The following is a 12,623-nucleotide window of genomic DNA, read 5'->3' on the forward strand; positions in this document are numbered from 1 at the left end:
TTGAGTTTTCTTTAAGCAACATATCTAGAGAGGTTGTCATTTGCTAAGTGTGAAATGGTAACCTGACAGGGCCTGGGGGACAAATATCAAAGCTAACATGTGGCTTACATTTGCATGTTTTCTTTCATCATTGTCCTAAGGAACTGTAACTAATTTTCAACTGCATGTTAAAGCCTGGCTGTGTATGTAAGAGCAAGACTTCAGCAAGTCTAAGATCTTTTTTCATTTTTACTTCAGAATTGGGAACTGTTTAAAGAGGATCTGAGATCATGAAGGGTCCCAATAACTTTGTGTGAATGCCTTGATTAATAATCTCACAAGATCAAGTATGATATAAAGAATATGGGGTCACCCATTCTTGTATAAAAAAATGTCACCATAGGCATGTTTGTATATGTTTGTGTATTTGTGAAGGAAGGTAGAATGAAGAGAGAAGACTGGAATGCAGTTTTTAATATATTTTTATATTTAAAGTGGATTCAGTAGACAACATACTTGGATTTTGTTTGTGATTCACTCTGATAATCTCTGTCTTTTAATTGGTATATTTAGACCATCACATTTAAAGTGATTATTGAGATAGTTGACTTAGTATCTGCCATATTTGTAATTCTTTTTGATTTGTTGCATTTATTTTTTCTTTCCTCTGTCTTTTTTTTTGCCATTTATTGTTTTAATTGAGCATTTTATATGCATTCCTTTTATTTACTCTCTTAGCATATCATTATACTTTAAAATAATTTTTGTGCTTGCCCAAGAGTTTGCAATATATATTTTTAACTAATCTAAGTCCACCTTCAAATAAGGTGGTGTAGAGGGCGATTAAGGTAGCATGCATGAAGTCCACCTTCATCTATGCCGGAGATGTGCAACATGGCCGCCAGGGCTGATACAACAATAGCTTAAGTTACCCTCAGCCTTCTTTACGGAAGTAGTTCGCGCCAAAAGTGCTAGTTCGCGCCCAAAATGCTAACCCTACATCTGCCATCCGCCCTAGCAACAGCAGCCACCAATCCTAGACCGCCACGAGCCCTTGCTAGCCACTTCCCCTTCTCCTAGAGTATATATGCTCTGCCTCTTCAATAAAGTTTGGCAGCTTGATCAGAAACCTGTCTTGCTGTCGTTCTTCGTGTCTCTTGTCCCATACCATTCCTCCCTCACAGGACTCGGAGCCTCTGTTGAACGTCCCGCGGGCCGGGACAAGGTGGCCTCCATAGACCCTCCTCTTCTGGCAGCCTCTCATTTCACTGGGCTCATCTCTCTGTAGCCATGTCTTTCCTGAAGATAACTGAAAGAACGAGATCACTTCCTGGTGAAGGATTCTGAGAAGCTCCATTTCTGTACTGAATCAGTGCTTGAGCAGGATTGGGAGGTATAATTTGCTTTTTCTTTTGACAGCTTTATTTTCACTGCTCTACTCACTCTCCTATCTAGAAGAAAACAAGTTATTCTGGAACACCTGTTTCTTGTTCTTCTCTTCTATCTCTTCCATGTTTGTTCCTGATCTGTAATGAAAAGTGGTAGGAGGGTAGAGGTTTCTAATGGGAAATGGACAAATGGTTTTAGTTGATTCATTTTCCTTTATTTAAAATCTACTACAAAGCCTGTTTCAAATGAAATGGTTTCCAGAGTTTATGCAGTATATTTCCAAACTTATAGCATGATAGAATAAACAGTTTAACCCAACTACAGGAACAACATTATGTTTGTTTTGTGTTAGAGTCACAAAAATATCCTAAGAAATAGCAGGTATGAATCTACATAGTTACCCGAAAAATGTCACCTTTATTTTTCCATAACTCACTTCATTCTGACTTTGAGCTTCCATATGTTTGATGCAGAAAACTTCAATCTTGTCACTTTAGCTAGATCCTTTTATTTCATTGTCAAATTAAAGTTTGTCTCTCCTTTGCCCTCTTCTTTCCCCCAGTATCAAAGCTAAAATGACTGGGAGCAGCTGGCATCCTTGTGTTGGTAGGAAAATTGTGTTTCCTTTTTATCTCCATCTGTATTAGTCCTGTTCTGCCATTTAAAATGTGACTCAACTCTTCCAATCCCTTTGCATGTCTTCTACCCACTCTGCCATACATGCAATATAAGATGATGCCTCTTGGATTCTGGTCTTTGGTCTTTGTCCCACTGCACCCACCAAGAGGTCTCACTTTGGTTTTCATCGTTATGTCTGCTGTGCATACTCCAGACTATAGTGTCTTTTAGTTCTGCTGGTCTTTATTTATCTATGAGAGAGCCATAGGTAAAGGGAGTACAGGGGACACGAAACACATTGACTAATTCCTCATAGTAGTATAATTGGAGTAACTTCCTATGCAACTCTAATGACCAGTAGAATTTTAGAAAAGGCATTGGCTTTATGGTTCAGAGTGATCTGTGTTCAAAGTGCTTATTTTTATTTGATCTTGGTGCGTTAACTATCTCAGAGTTAATAATCTCTGAGCCTTAGTTTATCTGTCTGTAAAAATGGGCATAATAATACCTACTTCAGTGGTTGGCTATAATTCTAAATGGGAGGCTGTTTATAAAACACTTGGTACACTTCTTGGCTCCTGGCGGACTTGAGTTCAACTTCTGTAGCAAGTAATGTATAATCTTAAGCAAAGCATTTCTTCTCTCTGATTTTGAATTTCTTTCTTGTAAAGCAAGGTCTATGGTAGAGGAAGAGTGGGGGTAATGAAAAAAGAGGAAGGAGTTGAACCACGTAACATCATTTGAGAGTCTTTCCATTTCTAAAATTCTGTGATTCTGAGTGGGGTCATTAGGGGACAAAGGAAGTCTGTTTTGTTATGAGAACTGAACAGTCCCCTGGAACATAGAGCCAAGCCTGCTGTGCAATGGCGTGTGGTTCCCTGGCCCTGGGGATTTCAGTAAAGGTTTGTGATGGTCTGGAGTTACAGAGTTCCCTGGCTGAAGCTGCTTACTCACGGCCCTGAGCTGACAGGGAAATGATGACTCTGCAAATGGAAGAAAAACAAAAGATGCAGTTTTTCAGAAGCTCCAGCCTATCTCTGCCCTCCCTTCCTCCTCCAACAGAACTTCAGCAAGTGCCGGCCATTAAGGCTTTATTGCCCTATTGCCTTTCAGCTGCTGCTTTTTGTTGGCGTCCCACAAGTCTGCTCCAAGTCACCTGGGCTCAACTGATATCAATGTTTCCTAACAAACTAATTCAACCCAGGGACTGAGTTGAGCAAGGGGTCTGCTTGGTTATTGTTACCCTAAGAAGGATGGAATGGATCCAGGCTGAGCTGGCGTGAAATTTGCCCCTGACAATTGCTGACTCTGTGTCCTTGGGAAAGTTTCTTAACCTCTTGATACTCGGTTTCCTCATTTGTAAAATGGAGATGAGTACCATGAAAGTACAGTAATATCATGGGGAGTTGTGGTAACAATCAAGTGAGATAATGTATGGACCACAGTAAACACATGCATGGCCGCCATGGTGGCTGCAGCTTTGTGAATTGTAGGTGGGTCCTAGAGCAGGGCACAGTTTCTGGGATTTATCCCCTTTCCTATCCTTTCAGGCTACAGTTCTGAGACTTGCTCACTCCTAGACTGGACTGCTAGAGTACACCTCTGCCTTCTCTTTCTCCCAAGTCAGAATGCCTGGAAGGACCTTCTTAGTAACATGGGTTATTTCTAGTCATCAAGATTATCCTGTTCCTGAAAAAAGAAGCACTCTTTAAAGTTGTCTGGGGCCCTATTACACAGGTAAGTATTTTCCTCGTCTGCAGTTTCTAACCTGGCATCCAAAGGCCACTAAGGACTTGAGGCTGTCTGGGCCTCCCTGGAGGGGTCAGCAAACTTGGATGTGAAAGATCATTTTTCTGAGGAGAGGTCGAAGTTTTCCACAGATAGCCTTTTTTTTTTTTTTTTTTTTGCAATTTTTAAATTTATGATATTAAACTTATTATTCATTCATATACCCCTATTATGTTTTATAAGTAATAAAATATTTAAAGACAAAAGTCTTATGTTCTAGTACCTTCAGTGGCACTTTCCCCTGCATTTTGAACCAGGTCCTGGCACTTTGATTTTGGACTGGTCCCCACAAATTTTGTGGCCAGCCCTGCCTCAGTGCCTTGAAGGCTATCTTAACTCCAGTGACGCCCATGCAAACATATTTTAAGAGTTCATCTAGACTCCAGAGCAATGGTTCTCAACTGGCAGTGATTTTGCACTCCCAGTGTAACTGAGAAGTTAGGATTTAGGGGATGATTATGTTTACTGAATTACTATGTAGACATTCCCCTTTACCTTCCAGTACATTAGAGCAGACAGAGGGGAACACTCGAAATCTCTGAACTGCAATCCAGCTGCCTTGACCTCTGATAATGACTGTATAACCATAGAGCCTTTATCTTGTATATCTTGTGATTGTAAAACCTTTGTGACTGATCCTCACTTATACCCCCTTATCCTGTTTTTCAACTTTAGAGTCTTATGATCACTAAAGATGGCCCCTAATGTTTATTGATGAAGGGCCTTGAGTCAGCCCAGAACTAACTGACACCCGATTCTAGGCTATCTTGATAAACAGAGATCTAACCAAAATGCACCCTGCCTGACGTGTGCAGTAGCTTAAACTTGAACCTATAAGTGACCCATACCTCATTAGAATACTACAGATAACACCCGTCTTCATATTAAGGCCGCCATTTTCTTACAAATGTTCTCCACAGGTTCTTAAAGGTAGCTGTGCCCAGAAAAGGGTGAGGGTCACTGTTCTCAAGGACACATTTAGTTTTCCTTATGATAAAAGTGAACACTGCACATTAAAAGATCACACCTCATGGGGAGAATAAGACTCTAAGATCATGTTGGTGAGGCCCAGAAGCCAGGAGATGATGTGCGGGGAAGGCTCTTTAAAGGTTTGTGGTTGGCCTCTTGTGTTCTCTCAAGTTATCGCACAGTCATTCTTTCACTCAAGAACAATTAAGTTCTCACGTGCCTTGTGCAATTTTTGTGGTGCTCGTCTCCTAGGACAGCATGGACACGGTGAGGAAAGAGATGATTATTTCATGGGACTTTAGAGCTGGATGGAGCTTCATAACCAACTAGCCTAACTTTCTCAGATGGCAAATGGAGGACTTAAATGATTCGCTCAACAAGTCAATGGCCAGCTATGGCTGGAGTCGACTCCCCAGGGCTCCCCTTTCCACCTTCTCCTCCTTGAGCAAATCCTTCCAGTGATGAGCTCCTGATGTCACATAGATCATAAGTAGTTGGTTACTTGGGAAAATGTAGAAAAGATCTTGAAGGGAGACTTGTAGAAGTTCTGTGGTAGCAGGTTTGCTGGAACTCTTTTTTTTTTTTTTTAAATCAGTACAACTGAAATTGCAGAATTTAGAGTTTGTCTTGTTTTCCCCATGATTAGACTTCTTCACCTGGTTTAAACAGTCAGCAATTCTATGACTTAACAAATTTTAATTATTTTCTAACCAAAAAAAACAATTTGGGAATAACTGGGAAATGCAGAAAAAGGTTAAGGAAGGAGAAATCACCCATCACCTTAAGAAGTAGCCCCTATTCATATCATGAAATATTAACTTCTGATTTTCTCTTTATATGTCTCTCTCTCTCTCTCTTCCTATAGCTCTGCTTCTTTCTAATGAAGATTTGGGATCATTTGTATCAATTGCACTATACATGCTTTTTTACACTTATTTAATCATGAAATGCTTTCTGTGCCTTTAAAAAGACTTTCAGAAACATGGTCACTGATACGCCATAGCATGGGTGTACTCTGGTGCCAGATTTACTTAACCTTGACCCCGTGGCTGGACATTTGGCTGTGCCCACCTTTTGGATGTTCTAAATAGTGCTGCTGTGAACACCTCTACATATAAATCTTTGTTCATACCTCTTATTACTTCCTTGGGGTAGATAACTGGAAGTTGAGCGCTTGGTCAAGAGGCATGACATTTTCCAGATCTCTTGATACCTACTGTCAAATTCAGAGGCATTTTAAATGGGAAGAAAAGGTCAACGGAAAAGGCTCTCCTCTAACATCTTTTATGGGGCAGAGTTACTTGCTGACCCAAACCAGATTTCCGATAACTTTAACACATCTGAAATGTGATAGTTACTAAAATGGATTCTATGTCTATGCTTGATGCTCTGTGAGGCGATTTCCTGTTCAGTCAAAAGTAATTATTGGCACTTACTGTGTGCTGGATACTGAGGGTAGTTGAGGATAAACAGATGACGGGGAAAGGGAAGTATGTAGATGAGGATAGGTTTGAATGCTGATGCTGACTGAGTGGGAACTCCAGCTTCCAGGCGTCAGCCATTCTTCAAGGAGGTTTCAGAGGCTATTCGGATTTATTTACACAATTTATTCCTTTGAGTATTTTTCTATTTTTCCCTGTATTTCCCCCAGTTTTGTAGAAGTTATATATGATCTCTTTCTCTCTCTGTCTTCCTCCTTCCCTATAATTTTCCCTACTGCAGGACAGCTTTCTGGAGACAGAAGGGGAATACTTAGTTTAGTAAGAGCTGTTTTTTTAAAAGTATAATTGGCCCTCTTTTCTAGAAAGAAAAGCTGCTTTCCCTCTTTGGTAGATTGAATTACATATCCCAACAAAGACAATCTATTTCTTATTCTTGTGGGTGTGAACTCATTTGTCAGTGGGACTCTTTGAAGCTGTATTATCAGTTATAGCTTAGACTGTTTTGCAAATAGGATCTTCTAGGATCCTAATTAGGTGTTGCATTAATTCCTAGGCCTGGGGACCTTATGAGGAGAGGAAATTCAGATGCAGCTGGAGGAGCCTGAAGCAGGAAGTCAGAGAAAACCTGAAGAGCAGATACAAGGGGAGAGAGATCTCCATGGGATGAAGGGCAGGGATGTCAGCCAAGAATCCCCAAGGTTTGCAGCAAGCCAGCGCCAGAACACTACGGATTCTGGGGAGGAAGCATGGTCTTGCCGATGCCTTGATTTGGAACTTCTGGCTTTGGAAACGATGAGCTAATAAATTCTTGTTTTGTGTGGCTACCCGTTGTGTGGTATTTGTCGTAGCAGCCTGGCAAAACAAGACACTCTCTATTCATGTTTCTTTATCTGCTTTCACTAAGGGCAGGGAAGTTGTAGGAGGGAGAATGATATTCTACTGGATGCAATATTTGGGTCTGCTACATTCACTGCGTTCCCTACAGGAGGCAGGGGGCCCCTAGTATATAGTCCTTTCCTCTTCTTATGCTCTCCAATATCTGTCCCTTTCCCTTTTCCTTCTCTTCCCATCTGATGTCACAGCTATAACTTGGATGCAAAGGGGACAGTTATTCAGATAAACATGATAATAGTTGAACCACAAACTATATTTCTTTCTAAAAATACCAACTGCAAACCAAGTTTAATAAGGTTTATATCTTTATACTCTTATTGTCTGAGGTGAAGAATACCAAGAACAAAACAAAGAGCAGCCTGATCCATCATTTTCAGAAGTGATTGGACCTCTTTAGCATGAAGCTCAGGGCTATGACCAAGCAAATTGTGTTAGAATGAAATCAGCCTCCTTCCTTGAAGTTAAGTATCCAGTCCATAAACCACAATGTTGAAGAAAGGTGCAGTCTTTTATTTTTAATTTCTAAAATCTGCTTATCTAAGGAAAGAAAGCATGTGTCTTTAATTATTTTTTATCTTTCTGTGTATCCTTTTGCTGGAATCCCAGTTTCACTGAACATTTAGAGTGCTTTTGCTCTAAATGCAGAAACTTGAATAAGGACTAATTTTTCAACATGTAGACAAATATTTGAATAACTGGTGGAAATAATAAATTACCAACATAAAGTAATTGCATTACTCTTAAAAGCAAAAAAGAACCCTTGGGAATTTCACAGAAATGAGTCCATTTTCATATCATTCCCAGTGGTAGCCATTTGATTTCACTCTGGGGTGGACTGGGGTTACAAGTTTATTTTTAATAAGTGAGCACCTACATATTTTCCCTGGGAAAACAAGTGGAGGAGTGGGGACTGGGGGGAATCAAACCATGGTTGAGTCCTTGCTGAGCTGCCTGACTTTGGAGTTCTTTACTTCAAACAAAACTTGCTTGTAGGAACAGCCTTGAAAGACCACGTTGTTCTTTCAGAGGAGTTTAATGAGCGCTCATTATTTTGACCATTTGCACTTCCCTGTTTCTCAGATTCTAGCTGCATAATCCAATTATGGCTTGTGGATCTGGCTTGAAAACAATCTTCCAGGACAATTCAGATTTTTGAGCTACGGTAGTGTTTGGGAGAGAGAACCATTGCTGGGTTCAAAGTGTGGTAAGAACTGGACCTCTGGAGTCAGACTGTCTTGTTTGGATCTTGGTTCCACTGCACACAAGCTTTGAGGCCTAGGACAGCCACTTCACTTCCCTTTACTTAAGCTCTCTGGGGTGCAGCTTCTCATTTGCAGGAGTTGCTGCTCCACAGGGTAATGGAGAGGATTAAATGAGATAATGCATGTGAAATGTTTGACCAAGCAGCAACTGCTGAATACATGTTAACTGATTCTCTTACACTGAAAACCCCCAAATGATGATCTTCGTGTTTTAGGTTTGGTAGAATGGCACTCTGTAAATGGAACCGATACATTTGTCATCCACATGTGACTTTTTTTTCTACCCTAGCACACATGCAAACCACTCCTTGCACACATTACCAAGTTTTCTTTCTCTGGGTGTATAGAGATTTTCACCATGTTGCCTCTAGAGAAGGTTAAGAAGTTTTTATTCCCTTTTAAGATATTTTCCTTTTATCTGCCCAGTGATAATCATTTCCTGTCCTCCATGTATGACAACACATTCAAAATATGCCAGTGCCTGATCTTTCTGGTCTTCTCTGGCCCAGAGTTTTGAAAGTCAAAATATAGATTTTACACAGTCACACTAAAATCCGGGCATAAGTTCTGTTAGATAAAGTAAACAAAGCTAGGCATCCAAAAATACAGTCTACCCCTTTGGAAGTCTTACATTACCTCCTAGGATGAAACCCAAGTTCTCTCATGTTTTATTGCATTGACGCCTTTTTGACTTGTACCAAACCTGGCTTTCCAAACTATCGTGTCTCTTTCTCGAGGTCTCTGCACCTCGTCCACATTTGGGCTTCATGGGTCCTTTCCAGTGCCTGGAATTAAATGTGAACTTTTGCTTGTTTGAACATTTTTCTAGGAAGTCTGTCCTTGTTTTCCATTAGATTCTCGAATTGGCCTATGACCCAAGAAAAGTTGAAAAGCTTTGTCTTATGTGACACTTCCCCCTTCTCTACCCATACTGGTATCCCCACTGTCCTCAACAGGAACAAGCTTGTCTCTGCTCATGGATCTTTTCTCATAGTATTTACTATTTCCTGCTGCTTGACATGCCCTTCTCTCCTGCTGCATCACCATTTCACACCATCATTTCTTCTATTACCTCCTCCACAATTTTGGCTTTATTCTTCTATCTCCTGTGCAATTTTTAATCTAATGTTTTCATTCAAATTAATGTTTGTGTTCACTAAAATACATGCTGAAAAGAAATTAGCAGATAAGTGATAAAAGGAGGTGAGTAGGAAAGTTGGAGAAGACTGTGGCCTCAGGAAAAAAAAAAATTCTCTTGCAGCAGAAACAGAAGCCAAAGACTGGTAATGTTTGAGTAGGGGAGAGAGAAGTAGTCTGGGGCTGGTAAACCCTGTCCCAAGGGCTGCGAATAGGAGACCCCAAGAAAACAGTGGAATCTGGGATGAGCAGCCAGAGATGGACGTGGGGAGGAAGATAGTGCTGACATGGGTGAGAAGATGGGCACAGGGTAGGAGTGGGAAGGAGTGGGAGCAAGGAGACAGTGTTTCTGGGACTGATACAGGGTATGGGGTAAAAGATGGTGCACAGGGAGAGGCTGCAAATGAGAAAGGAGCTTGGAAGAAGAAAAATAAAGATGGCATCTGAAGAGGTAATGAGGGATGAGTGAATGTGGAAGCTGGAGGCGGCACAGGCTGGAGGCTAAGGTTAAAGAGGGTTGCCTGTTACAGAAGAGGGTGTCCCTAAAGGGGGACAGGAGGGTGTGGGGAAGGCACACTGAATGGGCAGGGGTGGCGGGTGTGTGTGTGTGATAGAGAGCAGGTGTTGGAGAGTAATGGATAGATACCATTTCTTTATATGGAAAAACTACTCCGTTCTTAAGTCTAGTATAGAAATCTGAGTGCCGAACTCAGTATTGGTGGAGAGTGACTAAACTCTACAAACAGTGCTTGAAATGTCCACTGCTTCGTTCAGGTGGTGGAGAGGTCCTCAGGTATCCTGCATTTGGCAGCCTCTCGTACATTAGGACAGAGGTTCTCCAACTATCGGGTGCATTGGAACCACTTGGATTGGTGGCTGCACCCCCAGAGTTTCAGATTCAGCAGGTCTGGGGTGAGGACTGAGAGTCTGTGTTTCCAGCAAGTTTCCCAGGGGGTGCTGCTGCTGCTGGTTGGGGACCATACTTTGAGAACCACCTGACTGGGAAAACTGTCCCTTGCCTTTCTAAGACTGATCAGTATTCTTCAGTCCCTTTTGAGCAACAAAACACCGTGATGTCAAAAGAGCTAAGTGAACGTGCTCTTTCAGCGCCAAACTTATAGACAAATAGAAAACATTTTATTTGTGAAATAGACACATTTTAAATTGCTCTTGATTCTCATCCATGCAATAGTTCAATAAAGAAAGTAGTCACGTTTTCAATCCCCGTCTAGATTTTCTGCTTTAATATGGATTCCTAGCTTTGCTTTCCTCTGATGATTTCTAATTTCAGATTTAGTCTGTGGAGGTACCTCTGACCCACTATAGCATGAGGGAGGGGAAACCAAGAGGAGGGTCCGGGAGGTTTTCCTTCCCCAGCCTTGGATTCAGCACAGTGGTGTAAGGATGTGGTGTCTGTGACCCTCCCTGTCAGCCAGTCAGGAGCGTGGCTAGCGAAGGAGGGGCAGACCTGCTGCTTCTGAGCCTGTGGGCTCTTCAAGTCTGGGGCCAGGCCCTGGGGTGTCTGCTCAGCCACTCTGCCCTCAGCAGCCTCCTGGTCTCCGAGCCCTCTGCCCATCACAGTGGCCTCAGCCTACCCCCCTTGCTCTCGGTCTGCACTAGATGCCTAGGGTGGACACTTTGGGGTGAGGGCAGGCCATGTCTCCTAAGCTCAAAAAGAAGAAAAACATGTGACTGTGTTAAAAGTCCTTGCAGCAATTTGAGCATTCCTCATGATAAATCCATACCCTGTGCATCCCCTGATAGATGCTGGCAGGATGAACGAGAGAAGCTTTTAAATATTAGCATAAGTTTCACATTTTTCCTTGTTCAGACCGGACAGAGTTGTCCTTGCTCTTGATAAAGGGTTCCAGGAATTGAGGCAATGATTAGAAGAGTTGTTTAATCATGAAAAGGGAAACAATCCAATCAGTAACTAATAAAAATAAACAGAAAGGGTGATGAATGTGGCTTGTTAGCACTCCTTGCTTTCAGCCATCAGCGGAGGGTGCGTGTTGGTTGCTATAGCTCTCTCCATATTTGATATCCTTTTTTGAAAGGGGAAAAGGGAGATAATTAAGCAAACCAAAGTCAGAGACCAAGTGCTCAAGGACAGAGTTTCCAGAGAAAATACAGGATGCCCAGTTAAATGTGAATTTGGGGTTGACTAATACTTTACTGCATAGGATACGCTTGTAGTATCTGAAATTCACATTTAACTGGGCATCCTGTATTTTTATTTTTTAAATCTGGCAACTTGACTCAAGGGAAACTTTTCTGTTTTGGCCACAGGCTCAACATTGGAGGCTATTGCCACCTGTCGTGCATCATGCCACTCAGAAGATGGAGTTTCTCTAAGTAGAAAGATGCAAATTCACAAGTGATATTTATGAATTTACCTTGATTTTAAGAGTTTAGATACGTGAACTTAGAAAAGGAAAAAAAAAATAAGGCCAATATAGGCAGAAAGCCAAAAGTTCCTCTTTCTGCTCTTTCCATGGCAGTTGGCTGATGTTCTATCCTGGACATAAACCATAACAGTAAGTCACGGATGGGGCACCTCTGGATTAGCTGTGCTGCATTCAACACCTCTTTGCACAATAATTATAATCTGTTGGGGGAAATCTCAATTTAAAGGTCAAACTTTCTTAAAAAAAGTGATTACTCAGTATTTCATACTTTGAATCAAGTACATTAGGGTTCATTGTATCACCATCTTTTGTATGGCACATATATGCTGAGAAATGGATTGCTTTATTGTATGATTATCTGTCTTCTGGGAGGATATCTGAACCAGAATGGGAGCTGTCAAGAGAGTTGCATAGCTTTCCTTGTGATCCTTTATCTATGTGTATAGCTATAAAAGGATACAGGTTGACTTCTAAAACGAATATCTAAAATATAAATTACTTTTGCAATGCGAAGTAGGCGTTTTGGTGTAAAAGAGCTCCTTGAACGAACACGTAACAAGATTGGGACTCCAGGCTAACATGTCTTTTACCTTCCTCTGATTTTTAGCGATCAGTCAATTTAGAAGAGTGTGGTGGGAGATCCAGCTTCCTAATTAACCAGGGGGAGAAAGACCCTGCAGTTAACCTTTGTGAGCGAAAACCTAAGTATAATAATAGAAAAGAAGACCACTTTGCAG

At 41.4% G+C, this 12,623-nt stretch overlaps 1 long non-coding RNA gene across 1 annotated transcript; it reads left to right on the plus strand.

Annotated features, from left to right (window-relative positions):
* Positions 1–1,108: 1,108 nt before the first annotated feature.
* Positions 1,109–7,001, plus strand: LOC119512366. Its single transcript, XR_005212366.1, has 3 exons — positions 1,109–1,372; positions 3,537–3,723; positions 6,739–7,001. It is a non-coding gene; the product is annotated as an uncharacterized LOC119512366 (long non-coding RNA).
* The last annotated feature ends 5,622 nt before the right edge of the window (positions 7,002–12,623 follow it).

This window comes from Choloepus didactylus, chromosome 17 (genome assembly GCF_015220235.1).
Source record: "Choloepus didactylus isolate mChoDid1 chromosome 17, mChoDid1.pri, whole genome shotgun sequence".
Lineage (NCBI taxonomy): Eukaryota > Metazoa > Chordata > Mammalia > Pilosa > Megalonychidae > Choloepus > Choloepus didactylus.